This window comes from Neocloeon triangulifer, unplaced genomic scaffold (assembly GCF_031216515.1).
Source record: "Neocloeon triangulifer isolate White Clay Creek 2 clone unplaced genomic scaffold, ASM3121651v1 ptg000002l, whole genome shotgun sequence".
NCBI classification, from domain to species: Eukaryota; Metazoa; Arthropoda; class Insecta; order Ephemeroptera; family Baetidae; genus Neocloeon; species Neocloeon triangulifer.
Window position 1 is genome coordinate 466,194 of NW_026775545.1, and position 17,778 is coordinate 483,971.

A 17,778-nucleotide genomic window follows, 5' to 3' on the forward strand; every position below is an offset into this window, starting at 1 on the left:
GTAATTTTTAAAAATAAAAATAAAACTGAATAGAATGGAATGAAAAAAATAATGATGACTTAAATTCTCTTACCTCAGCAGAAAAGGAAAAATTTCATGACCCTAGAAATAAATCTGTTTAAAAAGAGGAATTTTGAGACAGGGATTTTTTTAGTTATGCTAATGGACCCAAGCCATTGAATATAAAAATCGTTTTAAAAATGAAAACGTTGTTGGAAAAAGCTCTATAATTGGAATTCTCACAATGGGCCTGAGAAGAAAAATGGCAGAAGATTACCCTGTTTATGTATGACACATTCTCGGCGTATAAATTACGGAATTTACGCAATAAAATCTACATTTCTGCCCGGAATGGGCCGCCACGCCATCACTTTGCATTTAATGCGGCTCTAAGGTCTGAAATATGCTCATCTCCCTTTTATTGTCTGTTCGCAGGTAAGGACTTGGCAGCCGAATGGGCTTCGCTCCGCAGAAATCCGCAGCACTTTGAGCGCTTTATTTCTATTTTGGCACGGTAATGGCGTCTTGAGAGCCGCTGCGAGCGGCCCAAATTTCCAATAAAACCGGATCATTTCGGAACCGGTATGGAAATCGCCCCATTAGAATACGAGACGAGCGCGCGCTCGTTTCCCGAATCTCTCCCATATACATATACAACACATTACGATTCCAGCTAGAGAGATGAATTATTATTATTTAAATCAAGCGCCGCCGACGAGAGAGAGAGAGAGAAGCCGACCGGTGGCATTTAAATTCAACGCGCACGTGTTATTCCAGAAGCAGCAGCAGCAGCAGCAGTAGCAACTCATTATTATTAAACTGGCTGGTGGTTTGTCTGTTAAGAAGAGAGTTGGGGCGATTGCGCGCACGAAACGGTGCCCCGTCTAATTTATACTCGCGGCCAGAGCCTCTCACACATTGCACCAATTGATCTAACCTAAAATAATAATGAAAAACAGCAAAAAATAATATTTAAATGGTGAAAGAAGTAAAGGATCAAAGAAATGAACAAATTGGAGTTAGATAAGACAATACTTTTAAAATTGACATGTAATTTATTAATGTTAAATAACTGATCTTAAATTATTAACTGAATTAATTTTATTTTATATTTAAACCAATTTTATACTTATATTTTTTGATTTAAAATTGCAAAATTTTTCAGTTAAAATGCTTTTTTTAATAAGTTTTTATTATAAAACTTTGTTATTATTTTACATTATTTGCAGTTTATAAATCTCATGTGACTTCATGTAATTATTATATTGTAACCAATGTTAATAGCTCAATGTAGGATTTGTATCATGTTGATTTAGTTTGATTCAAATGGTTAATAGTTTAAAAATCGTGAAGAAGAGTTCGAAATTATTCCTGAGAGAGAATATTTAATACAAATATATAATAATGTTTTTGAGAGATCAAGTATATCACGTGTCGCTTAGAAATTTTTGATTATTATTTTTTTTTTATAAAATGCAATATATTATTTTCAAACAACTTGTACTTAGGAGATCGTCTCACTGTGTATTTATTTTGAACTCATTAAAAAAGCAAAGATTCTCATAGGAGATTCATACGATTTAGTGGGAAAGAAATAATGTCATTGTCATCATTTGAAACAAATAAAAATAAATCAAGTTTCCCTTCCTGAAGGCTCAAATTTAAAGTAACTTGCTACATACACAAAACTTTTAAATAATAGTTTGAAGTAATTATTGCAAGCATCTGCCAAGAGACTTAGATATATTGCACACATAATTTATTTTTACTATTTATAAAATAACTGTTTTTTAAATAATTGACAAAATATTTTTTACTTTATATTTTATTTTTTTAGATAATTTATTTTATTAAACAAATTTATGATTGAAGGTAAAATAAAAAAATATCGGTAATAATTATGTTTTTTTAAACTTTTTATTATTGTATATTCTTTTTTACTTATAAAATCTTAATGACTTCATTTTGTCTATTTATTGAAACCAATCTTACGAATGGCTGGGTTATCGTCTATCGTTGATTTAATTTTTATTCAAATTTCAAATGCTTAATAATTTCTAATATTAGTGAAGAATACTTTGAATTAACTCCTGAGTGGGGATATTTTAAGAAAAATAACAACATTTTTAAGCAATCTATGACAAAATGCTACTGAAATTTTTATATAAAAAGCAATATACTTCTAATTATAACAAACAATTCGTAGTTAGTAGATCTCACTAAACTATTTATTTATTTCAAACTTAAAAAAAAAAAACGCAAAAAGAATCTCGTACGATTTAGTGGAAAAAAATTAAATCCATTTTGTCATCATTTTAAAACTAAAACAAAAATCAAATGTCCCTTGAACGTTCAAATTTTCAACAAAACTTTTTGCGTAATAAAAAGTTTTTAAACAATATTCTGGAGTAATTCTTGGAATCGCCCGTTAAGAGTCTTAAAATGTAATTTACTTTTATAAGTACTTAAAATTTTTCAATTAAACGTGAATTTTGGAGTTCCGGCGTCTGAATATAATCGCGAAATGCTCTTTTATCGTGAGGCTTGTCACAAAACTGCGGCACAAAAGAGTCTCTTACTTAACAGTCGAGGACAATAAGTTTCCATTTATAATGGCTGGGTGTCGTTGTGTCGGGCGAAGTGGGTCAAAATTTCAAATTAAACAAGAGCGCGCGCGACAAAAGTGTCATGTTCATCTTCCGGCTGAGCTCGCGCGCGCCGCTCCTACATACATGTTGTTGCAAAAAGCGGCGGCTCCGGCTCCATTTACATGAAAAGGTAGCCGTGTAATTTTTCTTATTGCACTTACCCGCGTCTCGCGACAAGTTTGTTGAATATATACACTCTCTGTGTTTTATCGCTCAAACATTCACGTGAAGATGTGAGTCGGGGGAGAAAAACAGCGGAGCGAGAAACAGATCCTTATATATATTTCTTATTCTTTCATTTTCTATGTGTATGCACGTCTCCGGTGGCGCGCGAATAAGGGGATGATTTTGTCGTTAATCTCGTCGCGTTTCCTGCTGCAGCTGCGATTCACTCGGCTGCACACATGACACGCCGGAGATGCTCGATCTCGGCGCTTTTTGATAAATTCCAGCAGCATCCAGCATGTCCGAAGGGAAAATTGGAGCGGCAGAATTAAAATGATAGCAGAGTCATTTCGTTCCGCTCTGCCAATTTTAGAAAATTACTCATTAGAGAGTATTCATATTACTTTAAATTAATCTGTAATTAATTAATTTAATTAACTTGCATCGGGTTGCAAGTCGTTTTGATTTAAATTTTATAGTAGAACAGAAAAAATAATCTGCAGAATTTGTTTGTTAAATTATAAATTGTTTTCATTTTGTGAAATTTTGAGGAAGATCAATATTGAATGTTTTATAAAAAAACAAAATTTATTTTAAATTATTTTCTTATATTCAATTGACGCAATTATTAGGGGAAAATTATTTGAAGTGAAAAAATTTATTAGCTCAAATTTTAAATCAGTTGATTTTCGGCTCAAAAATATACCTATTAAAGAATAAATTTAGTTTTTTATCATAGATATTGCAATTTTTGACTAAACGGAACGTTATTTTATATTTTACATCAAACCTTGAGAAATTAATTCACTTAAAGAACCACTCCGGTCATTTGTATTGCTCCCTATTCTGAAAGATTGCTAAATTTTGAGTATATCTTGTGAAAACACTAATTGAAAATTCCAAACCGTTGTGTCTCAATCAAATGAAAACCTAAATACGAGTGATTCGCGCGAAAAACGTGTGAGAATTGAGTAGCCAATCAGATCAATCAGTTCCAAAAACTACAGAATTTGGCCACATTGGCGCTGCGATCGCTTATTTTGCCGAGTTTTCTGCAGCACCGTGGGGCATTAGTGGAAAAATCAGCGATCGCAGCGCCAATGTGGCCAAATTCTGTAGTTTTTGGAACAAACTGATGGATCTGATTGGCTACTCAATTCTCACACGTTTTTCGCGCGAATCACTCGTATGAAGGTTTTCTTTTGATTGAGACGCAACGGTTTGGAATTTTCAATTAGTGTTTTCACAAGATATACTCAAAATTTAGCAATCTTTCAGAATAAAGAGCAATACACTTGACCGGAGAGGATCTTTAATATTTTATTTTTCCATCCTTTCTAATTTCATTTGCTTATCACAACTCACCTTGTAAATAATTTATCAGTGCCAATATAACATCAAATATTGAAAAAATTTGAGATTAAAAAAAAATTAGCTCTCATTTTCACCAATTGAGGGTGTTGAAAAATTCCCAAAACTGTTGAAACTGGTGAGGAATTCAAAGAACGCTGGGGATGTATAATCAATTCATCAGAAAGCGGCCGAGAAGAGGTCGTAAAAAAGCCTCAGGCTGATTTGTTTACCCAAGCGAGCCTTTGGCGTGCGTGGAAATTATTTTTAAAGCGTGTGTGCGCCGTTTTACTGCTGCACTGGCCGAGGCGATGAAAATAATTTCAAATCCACACGCGCTCTCAGTACCTCTTGCGCCGATGATTCCAGCAGCCCAACGGGTCGCTGCCCTTCTAAATTTAGCGTCCGTCTGCGCGCGGCACGAACGAGAGAGACCAACTATTCCAGCGATATTACGTACCATGCAAATAAATGCTCGCAGCGGCTTTATTTTCACTTCTTTTCGCTCCAGATAAGAGGCTTTGCCGCCGACGCTCTAATAATAGCAGTGCACCTGCTTGCCTGCCCAGAAGCGAAAGGTCAGGTCAGCTCTTTGTTCAGCCCGCCACGATATATGCGGAACGACGTGAGAGAAAATAGAGTTCAATATCAAATGTCAGTCTGAAAGCTGGAACAGCTAAAGAGCTGCCAGAGTTTGATGAAAAATAAGAAAAATTGGAGAAAAATAGTTCAAAAAATTTTTTAAATATATTTTTTTGAGATATAATTTTTAAAACGATTAATTTTTTTAATTTTAACTAGTTTTATTCCTTAAAAATTATTTTGTTAGTTAAAATTGTTTAATTATAAAGAATTATGGATTAAAACGTTTGCTTCTCATGTTTGTAATAACTGGCCATAGTTAAAATTTCAGAATTTTGTTTACATTTAAACAAGAAAACCATTAACATCAAACGTAGCTTCAACAATAAATTTTGGTCTCTGGACGGCATTTTTATTTTTACATGATAATATTGGAAAATTAAAAAAAAAAGTGTATTTCTCCCTGAATTTGCAGTGGTGAGAAATTATCGATCACAGCAGCCGAGCTCGGCGCTAATTTGCCGTGCAAACATCAGTTAAACACAGAAATCATTTGCATTTTGATTGCTCAAATTGCAGCCCTGACGAGTGAGTATGCCGACTTTTTTTCCTCTGTAATTTGGTTAGAGAGAAGCGCTGCTTTTCATGCGCTAATGGAGCGCGTGGGAGCTCTGCCTGCTGCTTTACGGACGGGAATAGCAACGAGAGCAAATTGAAAACTCAATTCTTTCCAAATCAGCATATTTTGTATCAAAAATTCAGAAAAGACGATATCTTTCGAATTGCAATTGACTTGATTTTAATCAATATTTTGCCCGCTTCCTTTTATAAATTGATATGAGCATTTTTCAGGGTTTTAAAACCCTGAAAAATCTACTATTATGAAATAATTTATGTTTTTTGTAATCAAAATAGCTAAAATAGAGGATATATCGTGGTTTTGATTGATTTTTCTAGTTTTTAAATTTTTTTATCTAAAAATATGCCTCGGAAAAGCACGTTTGATTATTTAACCTGTAATTTCTCAAAAACGGGATAAATGGCTAATCTGAAAATTACTGGTACGACGTAAAATTTCACGGCCTACATTTTTTTCCTTTACCACCAAAAAAGTCGTCAAAATTTTATAAAAAAAACCCTCCAAAAAGTGACATTTCCCTCAAGCATACGACATGTCAGCAGCAAAGTTGTTCAGCGTAAAAAATTTGACTAGGACCACTTTAGATTATTCTAACCCAAACTGTTCCAAAGTCATGGGAAATCAAAAAAATCTCGCGTTAGTTTTCAAGCCCCAAAATTTTGGGCAACGCCCCTTTTTTGAGGTCTCAAATTTGGCGAGGAGGCCCCTCTAGACACCCAATTTGACATATGTTAAAATAAGATAAGGTAATTTTTTTTCCAATACCCCCTCAATCTCACTCGGAAATGCTCATATTTATTTTTTTATTAAAACCCATCTGGGTACAACTTTTGATAAATATTACAAAAAATTAATATAAATTTGTTCAAAAGAAATTCAATTGAAAACTCAAATTATTATAAAGTTATCCAAAAAAATTTAAAAAATCAATAATTTTATGCTTTTATAGAAGTTTGCAGAGACGCTGTTAAAAATTGAATAAATGTGTCCTTTTTTTAAGTTAATCAGAGTCCCTCTTCCCTCTGCCAGGACCGATGGACGGTCTCTCTCTGTGCGAACGTGATTGCGGTCAGTCACCTTACTTGGTCCCGTCGTGGATGTTCCGGTACGTGGCGGCGCGCCTGCCCTATCGGTCCTTTGGTCGGTCGAGTGGTCGGTTGCAGAGCAAATGCATCCCGAGCAGCACGTCCGGAGTGATTTGTTGCGACGCCGCATCACGTTGCTTTTTCTCGGTCGTATTATAGACCGATGAGTTTTAACGCCGCGCACTGCCAGGTATACGCGTTATTTATCTGTGCTCGTCGGGTATAGAAAGATTCGGCTGCGGAGGAAAAGGGCCCCAAAGAGTCTCGAGGGTCGCTGCATGCCAAGTCGAGCCCGACCGACGGAGGTGAAGCGTGCGATCGACCTACACCACTAGTCCGTAAGCAAATTTTCTGCCTTTTACGATCGACGAAGGAAGACGCACCGCACTTTGCAGCGAGATTCGTGATAAATCGGCCTATCAGAAATTTCGGCTTTGATTTTCTTGGGTTGATCCCTGTTTAATAATAAATAAATGACCACAGAATTCAGCCAAAATATTTCCATTCTGATGATATTTTTTTATAAAGCAGAAATAATACAATTTTTCAGCTAGAATCAGTAGATTTAAAAAAATACTTTATTTTTATGATAAATTACATTTTGTTTCAATAACAGAAATTGGCAATATTGATTATTTTGTTTAATTTTCATTCCTGCTCAATTTCCATAAAGATCAATGAAAGTGAAATGCCCCCTTTTTTAATTGCAAAATTGTTTTCAAATATACCAACTGAAGAATGAATTATGAATAACTACAAGCAGGAAAAACATGTCGCATTTGACTCTGAGCTTACATTTTTATCTCCATTGCAAGCTTTTATAAATAATATTTTTGAATTTGTTGAAAGTTTTCATTATTTATCCCAAAAAGCCAGTTTTTAATTCTCTAAAATAAGTTTGCCTTATTACTTCTCTTCCTATATTTTATTTAAATAAAATGAAATTAAATGATTTGCTTTTATTCAGATAAAAATAAACAAACAAAAATGATATAAACTTTATAATTGTATATCATAAGTAAAAAATTAGCAAGGAATATTTTTTTTCAACAATATCATGCATTTTATTATTAGTGTTGTTTTTGTCTTTCTTCTTGTCTCTTGTTTGGTTTTATGTTGCAAATAGAGCGCGTCGCAATGAGTGGTGACGTCTCACAAGTCAATAAACATCAATAATACTAACAAATATTTATTTTGTTTTCAACAGTAAAAATTATGGCGATAAAGTGATTATTTTATTAAATTCAAATTCCTGCGTCAATTCCCAAAACGACCAATGAATTTGGAAATAATCACTTTTTTAATTGCAAAATTGTTTGCAAATATCAGCCGAAGAACTAATTATGAATTTGTAAAGCAGGAAAAAAGTGGCGCATCTGGACAATTAAATTTTATGGGGCCAATTTTTTATCTTAAATATAAATGTTTATTTGCAGGTTTTTTTATCTTTTTTGTGCACGATGATTAAATTTAGTAATTGTCTCCGTAAATCTAGTTTCCATAACTCTTTAAAATGTGTTCCACAATTCCTCTATTAATTGTTTTAAACTCTATTATTAATTAAAAAAAAAAATCTTCAAAAGATCAATTTTATATTTCTTGAATTTTTTTTTGAAAATATCAGTCTTTGGTTGTTTTATTTTTTATTTTTAGAAATTTGAGTTAGATATAAATTTTTTGTACGCCGATGAACTGGTTTGTGTTAAAAAATGGTGCAAGTTGTGAACAAAAAATTATGTAATCGTTCTCGTTTCATTACTCCCCGCATTTCGCGTGTGCTGTAGCGTGCGGCGCGCATATAATTTGATAAACCGCCCCTGCTTCTCGTCGTCTGGCCGTCGGCTTGATTGCAGTGGACGCGCGTTTGTGTGTGTTTTGCTCTTTTTCCCGGCAGCCGCCGTGTCTGCTGGAGATACATTCGAAATGAGTCAGCCACAAATTCCAGCTTAATAATATAGAGTTTATTAAGCCACACATAATTTCTCAATTTAAGGCACACACGCGAAGGGCCAACAGCTGCCAAGAAATTATCATTCGACACAAAATTTCGGGTCGCACTCATTCAATAATAAATATGAGTCGAGGCATAAAAAATTATCACGTCGCTCTAACTTGTTGCCCGCCGCGTTGCTGCTCTCTCTCTGTTTATGCCAAAAAGCAGCCAGCGAGAGAGCACATTTTTACGACTCCCAACAAAGTCCTTATTGCGTGCGCGCTTCTTTTTACGGCGCAGAGACACACACACAATATTGCTCTTTCGTCTTGTGCGAGATGATTAAACGCACGATGAGCTCCCGCTGCTTATTTCATTCGCGACCGCAGAGAAAATAATGAAAAAAAGACACTCATTTCGTCTTGTACGACGAAAGAACAAAATTAAAAACCTTCATTAAGTAACAAGAAACTTTCTCCAAAATTAACTGTTTTAATTAAGCTTAAAGTGATAAAATGCAAAATAATTTTAAATTAAACAAATTTAAAATTCTTAAATGCCATTTTACATCAAAGTTATTAATTATAATCCAAGAAAGGAACAATTACCTGACGACCTGACATACTTAGTTGAAAAAGAACTACATAATTAACACTTTCAGGAGTGAATTGCAAAACAGCACATCAGACCGTGGCTAATCAGTTGTGAATTATTTTCATAGTTATGAAGTTTGCTTATAAATTGCACAATATTTTGTATAGAACCAGGAATTTGCTTCATTGGCACTGCCTTCATTTAATTGTTGGATTCTGATGTTGTTGGAAAATTTATGTGTATTTTATGCCAATATTGGAATTATTGGTAATTAGGAAATCATCATTGTAATTATTATTGTTTTGTATGGGGTCTAAAGTCTAAATATGTATATTTTCCGATAAAGACTCTAGTCGTATGAAGCGTAAAATATTTTGAATCAGGATAAATTTTGAAGCAAAATTACTTGAAAGGATGAAATTAAATTTTTTTGCACTTGACACATGACTTGTCATAATTTTCAGGCGTTTAGGATATTTTCTGTTAGGATATTTTCAATTCTTAATTTTAGGGCATTTTCTTTAGGATATTTTCTGTAGGACATTTTCTGTTAGGACATTGTGAGGCACCCCAATATTAAACTTCCACAACATCTTGGTTGTATTTTATTTGTTATTTATTTAATTTCGGAAGTAGAATTTCACGATTGAGGATAGTGATTTTAATTTTAATTCGGCTTTTCCTCGATGGGTTTTATGAGTTGTTAATTGTTTAAGAAAAACAATATTCTATTCTACATGACATGTTTCGGCTGCAGCCATAATTCATGAGCTGTAAAATTATTTTGACAAAAATTAGTACATAAATTAATTTTATAGAAGTGTTTTCAAAAAATAATCAATTTTTTCACAAAAATTACAAAGTTACAATTTTTTATGCTAAATAATTTTCTTTTTCAAAGATTTGACAATCATTGCTGGAAAAATCTTGGTTGTATGCAAAAGATTGAGATTGCGAATTTGTTTCAAAGTGTCTTTATTGAAATATCATTAGACAATAACTGCCCAATTCCATCATACATTTTTAATTTAAATCATTAATTTTGAATTAATATTCACTTAAAGAATTTAAAATATTTTTACATTAACTTCGTGTAAACAAAAATTTTTCCCTTTGGAAAGAGCTTTAACTAAATATTAGAAAAAATAAAATTTTGGCTCAACTAACACACGGAGTGGCATTTATATAACTTTAAGAGGGACAATTAAATTTTGGAGGGGTGGAATGACCAACTTTAAGTGGAAATTCACCTGTTCCTCGGCAGCTTGTGCCGTTTTTGGGTCGTTCCCCGAAAGCCCTCGGCTTATTCGGCTCTAATTACGGGCTCGTGTGCACGTATTGCGTGCGCACGCGGTTTTAACAGGTGTGAAAATATTTAAGCGGCGGTCGTACTGAGAGAGAGCGGCGATGTAAATTAATTAGAACGCCGGCCCGGCTGCCGCTTCTTCGTTTTTGCATAAAACCATTAAATTATTATGTTGCCGCTCTTTCTCTCTCTCACACACACACACGTCGCTCGTCGGCGCACAAAGAGTCTTTACGTCCCTTTTTACGGCGGCGGCCCTTTTCATTCATGAATAAAAGCGGCAGTTGAATTGGGGCCGCCGCCGACGCGCGCCTGGATAATAAATTATGAACGGAAAGAGCGGAGAAGAAGCGGCGCGCGAGCGCGAATTCGCACATGTAAATGAATTTATGAGTGGTCCTTTGCACTAGGAACCTTTTCAGAAACAAGAAGTGTGTGAATAGAATGGGACGACCATTAATTTTCCAGAGAATTTCCGCCGGAGAACAAGTCCACATATTATAATACCTACTTAACATTTTTTATATTAAAATGGCGCACTACTTTATTTTTTAGTAAAAGTTTGCGGCCAAAAATTTAATTTAAAGATCCACTCCGGTCGTTTGTATTGTCTTTATTCTGAAAGATTGCTAAATTACCGAGTATATCTGGTGAAAAAACTATTTGAAAATTACAAACCGTTGCGTTTTAATCAAAAGAAAACCTAAATGATTAATGATTCGCGCGAAAAACGTGCGAGAATTGAGTAGCCAATCAGATCCATCAGTTTGTTCCAAAAACTACAGAATTTGGTCACATTGGCGCTGCGATCGCTGATTTTGCCACTAATGCCCCACGGCGCTGCAGAAATCTTGCCAAAATCAGCGATCGCAGCGCCACAAGTGACAAAAACCTGCAGTTTTTGGAACAAACTGATGGATCTGATTGGCTACTCAATTCTCACACGTTTTTCGCGCGAATCTCTCGTATTTAGGTTTTCTTTTGATTGAAACGCAACGGTTTGGAATTTTCAAATAGTGTTTTCACAAGATATACTCGAAATTGAGCAATCTTTCAGATTAGAGAGCAATATACTTTACCGGAGAGGATCTTTAAAGATCTTTATGCGATAAAAAAAATTTATTTGTGTATTTATTGTATTATTTGTATGCATATTGATGACATTCAGAGATGACTTTTCAATATATTGTCATTCCATAATAAGTTATTTTATATAAAATATTATTTTAATGCCTTTGGAATTCTGGAAATGTTAACAGTTTTTATATAATTTCTATATTAAATACCTTTTTCTTAATAAACTTTATCAAATAAACTGTACCGAAGTGCTTTTAAACTACGCAACGCATATGATTGCACCGACCAAAGCAAATAATACATAAGAAAAAAATTCAATTATATTTTTGTTAAAGTTCATCTAATTTAATGTTTTTTCAAAGGAACGATACAAAAATTAAAATATATTGCATTTAATTAAATCAATAAATAAGATAAAGTATTTAAGTATTTCTTAAGAAAAATTTATATAAATAATGATTTAAATTAATTGTTCAACTATTTACTAAGTATATAAATAATATAGGGTTTTTTTTTTATTTCAAAATATTGTTTTAATTTATTTTTTTTTCATTTTGTGTCTAATTTCATTGCATGTATGTTTGCGAGATGGAGTTACACAAAGCATAAACGCTATTATTCGGAGAGGATTCTCTCGCGCCGCCGAGCGCAAGTCGCCGCGATGTAGGTCAATTAATTTAAGCCAAGAAAATCTAATTACAAGATGCAGCAGCACGCCACCGCGACGAGAATGACCTCTCGGCACTGTAAATACATAGCACCCTGGCGCTATATCTATCTGCTGGCGAATGCATTCGGACGAATGTAATGGTGCATATGCATGCAACTGCGAGTGGGTGGTGTTTTCCTTGTATGCAAATAATAATGTCAGTGCTGCGCGCGCGGGGAATTACGCTCTCGTGCATCAAGCGAATGCAACAGAGAGCGAACGAGGCACCGTAAACAACAACAGATATGTACATTCACATACGGAGAACACTTTGTGCAAATATATCCGTGTTTGCAGTGACGCTGACGGCCAAATTGAATATAAAAATGAACAAAAGGCAACTCTTTACTAACAGCAATAATAATTAAAGTCTCAGTCAAAGTATTATCAAACAATGAAAATAAAGAAAAAAAAATTGTAACTGCTATAAGAAATAATTAATGCATGTTTACATTTTGTTGACAAATATTTATTGCTTTCATAGAAACAAATTTGAATTTCCATTAAAAACAAAATTATTTCATTACTGCGCTACTTTTCTCGATTTTTTCAAAACTTTTATATAAATTATTTAAAAAAAATGATCAATTGTTGAGAGAAAAGTACTGAGTTGTTGGACTAAAAGGCGTCTTAAGCAATCATTATATAAAAAAGGATCTAAATTACTTTTATTTATTTCATGAAATTTTCAATCTACAGCTTGCAAAATGTATTATTAAACTTTGATGTTCAATAAATTTGCTATATAGTAAATTTTTATAAGTGCAACAATTCTAAAATTTGTATAAAATAGTAAATATTATAAATTATAGAATATTCATCCAGTTATGATATGCTATATTTTTTTATAAACATTTTTCAGTGTAAGAGTTAAGTGTTAAGTTGCATCTCATAAAATGTGTATCTCCAGCCCCATCCTGTTTGAAATTTGTAATGCAAATCATCTACATCCATTAAAGTCTCGTTAAATTAGGCAGGCGTCCTTAGTTCGTCTCTGCAGACGCGCGTCACGTTCGCCTTACGCAAGTCATCGCAGCTGCCGCTTTTTTACCTGCCGGCGAGCGAAATGAAATAATTAGATTTGGCAACTCGCAGACGCCGGCGTCGTGCGAACCGCGCCGCAGAATGCAAATCAGTCGGCCCGACAGTGTGGATGCAAATCAGTTGCGCAAAACTGCCGACGGTGTCAAAACTTTCGAGTGGAATATCAATTCTAATTAATATTTGAAGCTAGAAGTAAAAATTTATAAATTTTTACCACAGTAAATTTATTTTTAAATTCATCGTCTTGAACATTTTAAAGACTTTATGGTTGCTCTAATTATAACAAAACCGTCTTGTTTCCTTGTAGGAAAAAATTCTCGTGTGCTTTCAAGTGAAATTTGGACACAATGCCGGCGTTATTATGATTATTATTAGGCGGCGGCGGGGAAAAATATGATACGCTCCTCGCAGCTATATACGCACAGAATGAGGGAGAACGCGTGTCTTGTAGCAAAATTTCCAGCACCGCCACAGCCTCGTTCTCTCTCTTACATATATTATTTTTTCCCTTTTTAGCCTCGTGCTCTGGTGGAAGAAGCAGCACTAGTGGTTGGTAATAATAATAAGAGAGAGCGGCTGTTGCTTCCTAAATGAGACGCGCGCCGCCGTCTCGAGCCAGATTTCGCGCAAATTCCTCCCCAACCGAAATTTTAAGCATCCTCATAATAACCGGAATTTTTCAAAACTCAAAATTAACTTATTCCAGTTAAAAAAATTTTTAATAAAAAGAGAAAAAAAATATACCAAAAGTTTTTGAGAAAGAAAATATCAGATTTTTCGTATTTTTTGCCAAATCATATTTCCCCAGAATTCTTTTCAAGCCGAAATTGCATCTTTTGTGCAGCCGAATCATCTTGAAGTCGCTCAATTACATTCAATCAGCGGCGCCCGAGTAAATTGGCACGCATTGTGCGTTTGACCGAGAGCCACTTGCTCCGTCCATTCTTTAGCTCCGATCGGAGGCGGGCTCGTGTGTGTTTTTTTCCTCCTCGTGAGATGCTCTGTTTTGTGTTGCGGTCGCACACTTGACTCGCTTGACCGGCCAGCGCTCAGTTTTCCTCCGCTCGACCGCCGACAATGACAAAGTGAGCTGCCGAATAAGCGGACACAGTCGAGGGAGCCCAGGAAGGACCAAACAAAGGAATCGCACCTTGCAAAAGAAATATAGTACGACCCCTTGGAATAAAATAACAATATCGAACAAATTTCCACCAGAGAAATTAAATTATAGCAGAATTTCCAAATGATTGGACTCTATGGAAATTAAAGATCCTCTCCGGTCATTTGTATTGCTCTTTATTCTGAAAGATTGCTAAAGAAAACACTAATTGAAAATTCCAAACCGTTGCGTCTCAATCAAAAGAAAACCTAAATACGAGTGATTCGCGCGAAAAACGTGTAAGAATTGAGTAGTCAATCAGATCCATCAGTTTGTTCCAAAAACTACAGATTTTGGCCACATTGGCGCTGCGATCGCTGATTTTGCCACTAATGCCCCACGGCGATGCAGAAAACTTGGCAATATCAGCGATCGCAGCGCCAATGTGACCAAATCCTGCAGTTTTTGGAACAAACTGATGGATCTGATTGGCTACTCAATTCTCACACGTTTTTCGCGCGAATCACTCGTATTTAGGTTTTCTTTTGATTGAGACGCAAAGGTTTGGAATTTTCAAATGGTGTTTTCACAAGATATACTCGAAATTTAGCAATCTTTCAGAATAAAGAGCAATACAAATGACCGGAGTGCTTTTTTAAGAGATCAGACTTTTCCTAGTTGCGAAAATTGTTTTTATTCTGTGGTGTTTTTTTAAATTTTGCTGATTTTTATATCTTTCTTGCTCATGAAATAGACCGAAACTGGTAGAGCCATTTGATTTTGAATAAAAACAATTTCCGCAATGAGGAAAAGCCCGATGTCTTCATATCCAAGATCACCTCCTTGATTGTAAATTTCTTCAAACAAAATTGAACTTAAATTTTCTATTGTGAAACAAATAAGACCAACAATTCAATAAAATTGGACAATGCAAAACCCCGAGCAAAGGAAGTGTGGTTCTATTTCGAGGCCGCTCGCTCTTGCTTGCTCAACTCTCGGGTGCTGGGTGCAGATACTCTTGAACTACACTTGAACGCGATTGGAAAATAAATTGCTTTTTTCCTCTTTCTCCGGATAGAAACTAGTTTTCCATCTCCTTTGCCGCTCGCACTCGCTGCACCGCCAAATACGTCTTCATCTCTTTCTCGGCCAAACGCAAGAGGTTCGGTCAGTGTGAAATAAAAATCAATTCTGCAATTACACTCGAATGCATCCGCGTTTGTTGTTGCGGCTGAGAATGCATTTGTTATTTTGTCCCGCTCGATCCGGCCGTATATTTCACTCTGATGGTGCGAATTAATAGTCTCTCTCTCGCTCTCTGAGAGCTATCAACGGCACGCCGGCCATAAATAAAACGGAGAGGCGAACGCAGAAAAAAAATGCAACAATTGTAACCGACTCTATGTGCATTTTATTGCATCCGACGGCATGAAGGGACGAGAAACACAGTCATTGATTTATTTCCCCGGAGAAGAAAATAAGTAAAATAATCTATTTTTACAGAAAAATTTAGCAAAATTTTCCATTACAAGAACCTGCTCTTAATTTACACGCAGATGTTGGCCTAATTTTTTTAATTCCTTGGCTTGAATATTACTTCTTTTTCATTTCATTAATTTTTATTTATCTTTGCGTTTTGTGTTTTTACTTTAAAATTTCGTAATATTGATTAATTTTAATTACTTTAGTACGATGAAGATCTCCAAACATCATTATTTAAAACGGGTGTTCCATAATTACAATTCCATCATCAGCCAGATTTATTTATATTATATATTTTTTTTAAATATTTCAAATCAGTTTTTATTCAAACCATATTTTAAACAATTATTGTATTGTATAAAATTTAAAATAAAAAACCATTAAAAAATATTTGTAAAAATTTAATTTTTTGTGTTTTTAATATTAAATATTTAATTAAAAATAAAACTCATTCAAATAATGTAAATTTGTACTTTAAAAAACACGTTAAAACATTTATTGCCAGCAGAAAACACCTTGGCAACTCGCAACTTGTTTACCGTCGGGTGCTAATGAAAATTAAAGACCGTCCGCGTGCTCCTTCCGCCGGCGAGCATCAAAACTTTGCACTTCTCTTTCTCTCTCTCTTCACTATGTGTCGGCGGGCGGAGAATATCAAACAGCAATTGCTCTATTTTCTCTGCCGTTCGGCCCGAGGTGGAACCTTCGGAATCTAATTCGCACCCGGGTCACGCGCGCACGTTTTAAACTAACAGTTTGCATCGAGACTCTTCTTTCTTTGCTTTCCAGACTCTCTCACAATATGTTGTTCTTCCCGCGAGAGAAAGAGAGAGACGACGATCAAGTTGCTCAAGCACCACCACCCGCTATCATCATCATCTCCCGCGATTTCCGCCTACGACGCCGCCATTACCTTTTATCGCGTCGCGCAGATTGATTTTAAATAATTCATGTTAAACGCCGAGGCTATGACGAGAAAATTGAACTTTCGGTGCTTCACACGAGAGTGGCAATTACGCAAATTGTGAGAGATACAGATTTTACTTTACTTAACCTGAGAGCAAAGTTTGTTTCCCTTAAAACTGACAGAATAATTTGCGTTTTATTTTCACCAATAATTTATTATTTTTATTTATTACAAAATGAAAAATTTTAAGCCGAAATTTTCTTTCACAAAATAATTGAATTTTAAATTTTTACATGAAAAAAAAAAAATGAAAAGTCCTAATGGCTTCGAGTATGAACTTTAATAAAGTATGAAATAAATTTTCTGAGTGGAAGCGCTGATTATTCAGGGTCAATAGTCTCATGACAACTTGTGACATGTCCGCTTTTCGCTCTTTCTCTCTCATTTTCACTTTTCCTCTCCTGGCTGCGCAAATATAATGGAGCTTTTTCTTCTTTTTCTCTCTATCTCTCCACATTTTGCCAAGTCGGCGGACGGAAAAAAGTAATTAAGGCCCGCCTGCTTGAACGTGCTTGCGTCGGCTTTTCCGCAAAATTTATCGCCCGGCCGAATTCGGCCAGAAACTTTCACCCCCTCACGAGCCTCGAGCTCATTAAAAAGCATTTCGTGCAAACACACAGGCCCGCCCGCTTTTCTATCCGCGCTTGTATATAATTTCCAGCCAGTTTTCGACGCGACGCGGATTTAATTAAAAAGCGCACCTTTTTCCACGCAGATCAAAGGAAAACGCAATGGTTGGTTGCTGCTCCCATACAAGTTCACACTCAGTTAGCCACGCGATATGCTGCTTTTCTCTTTTTCCTCGGTGTGTCGCAGTTTGAAACTTGAAACTAGAGTAGAGGGATTGGATGGCTTCTGGTGACTGTTCGTAAAAGATTTTTCCATTGTTTATGACAAGATACATATTATTAACCTAATTATAAGGAATTTTTTATACACCAGCATATTGTGGATAAAAAAAAATACAATTTGAGGGGTTTTCATTTTTTCCAGTTCAACAAAAAAAAATAAAGCTTTTATCAATCAGATCATAAAAATTACAAACGTTCTTTTGAAAAAGAAAATTTATAAAAACTAATTTCCTATTAGAATAACCG

The 17,778-nt window shown here is 34.9% G+C and overlaps 1 protein-coding gene across 10 annotated transcripts in view; it reads left to right on the forward strand.

Moving 5' to 3' along the window:
- LOC132202622 (CUGBP Elav-like family member 4) overlaps positions 1–17,778 on the forward strand; it is a 310,726-nt gene that overhangs the window by 67,310 nt on the left and 225,638 nt on the right. Inside the window, exon 1 of one of the 10 annotated variants that reach the window (XM_059629671.1) lies at positions 6,685–6,808. The exons of the other annotated variants lie outside the window; for them this stretch is intronic. The gene's annotated coding sequence lies outside the window, so the exon portion shown is untranslated. Of the gene's footprint in view, positions 1–6,684; positions 6,809–17,778 lie in introns of those variants that run through there. 10 annotated transcript variants of the gene reach the window in all.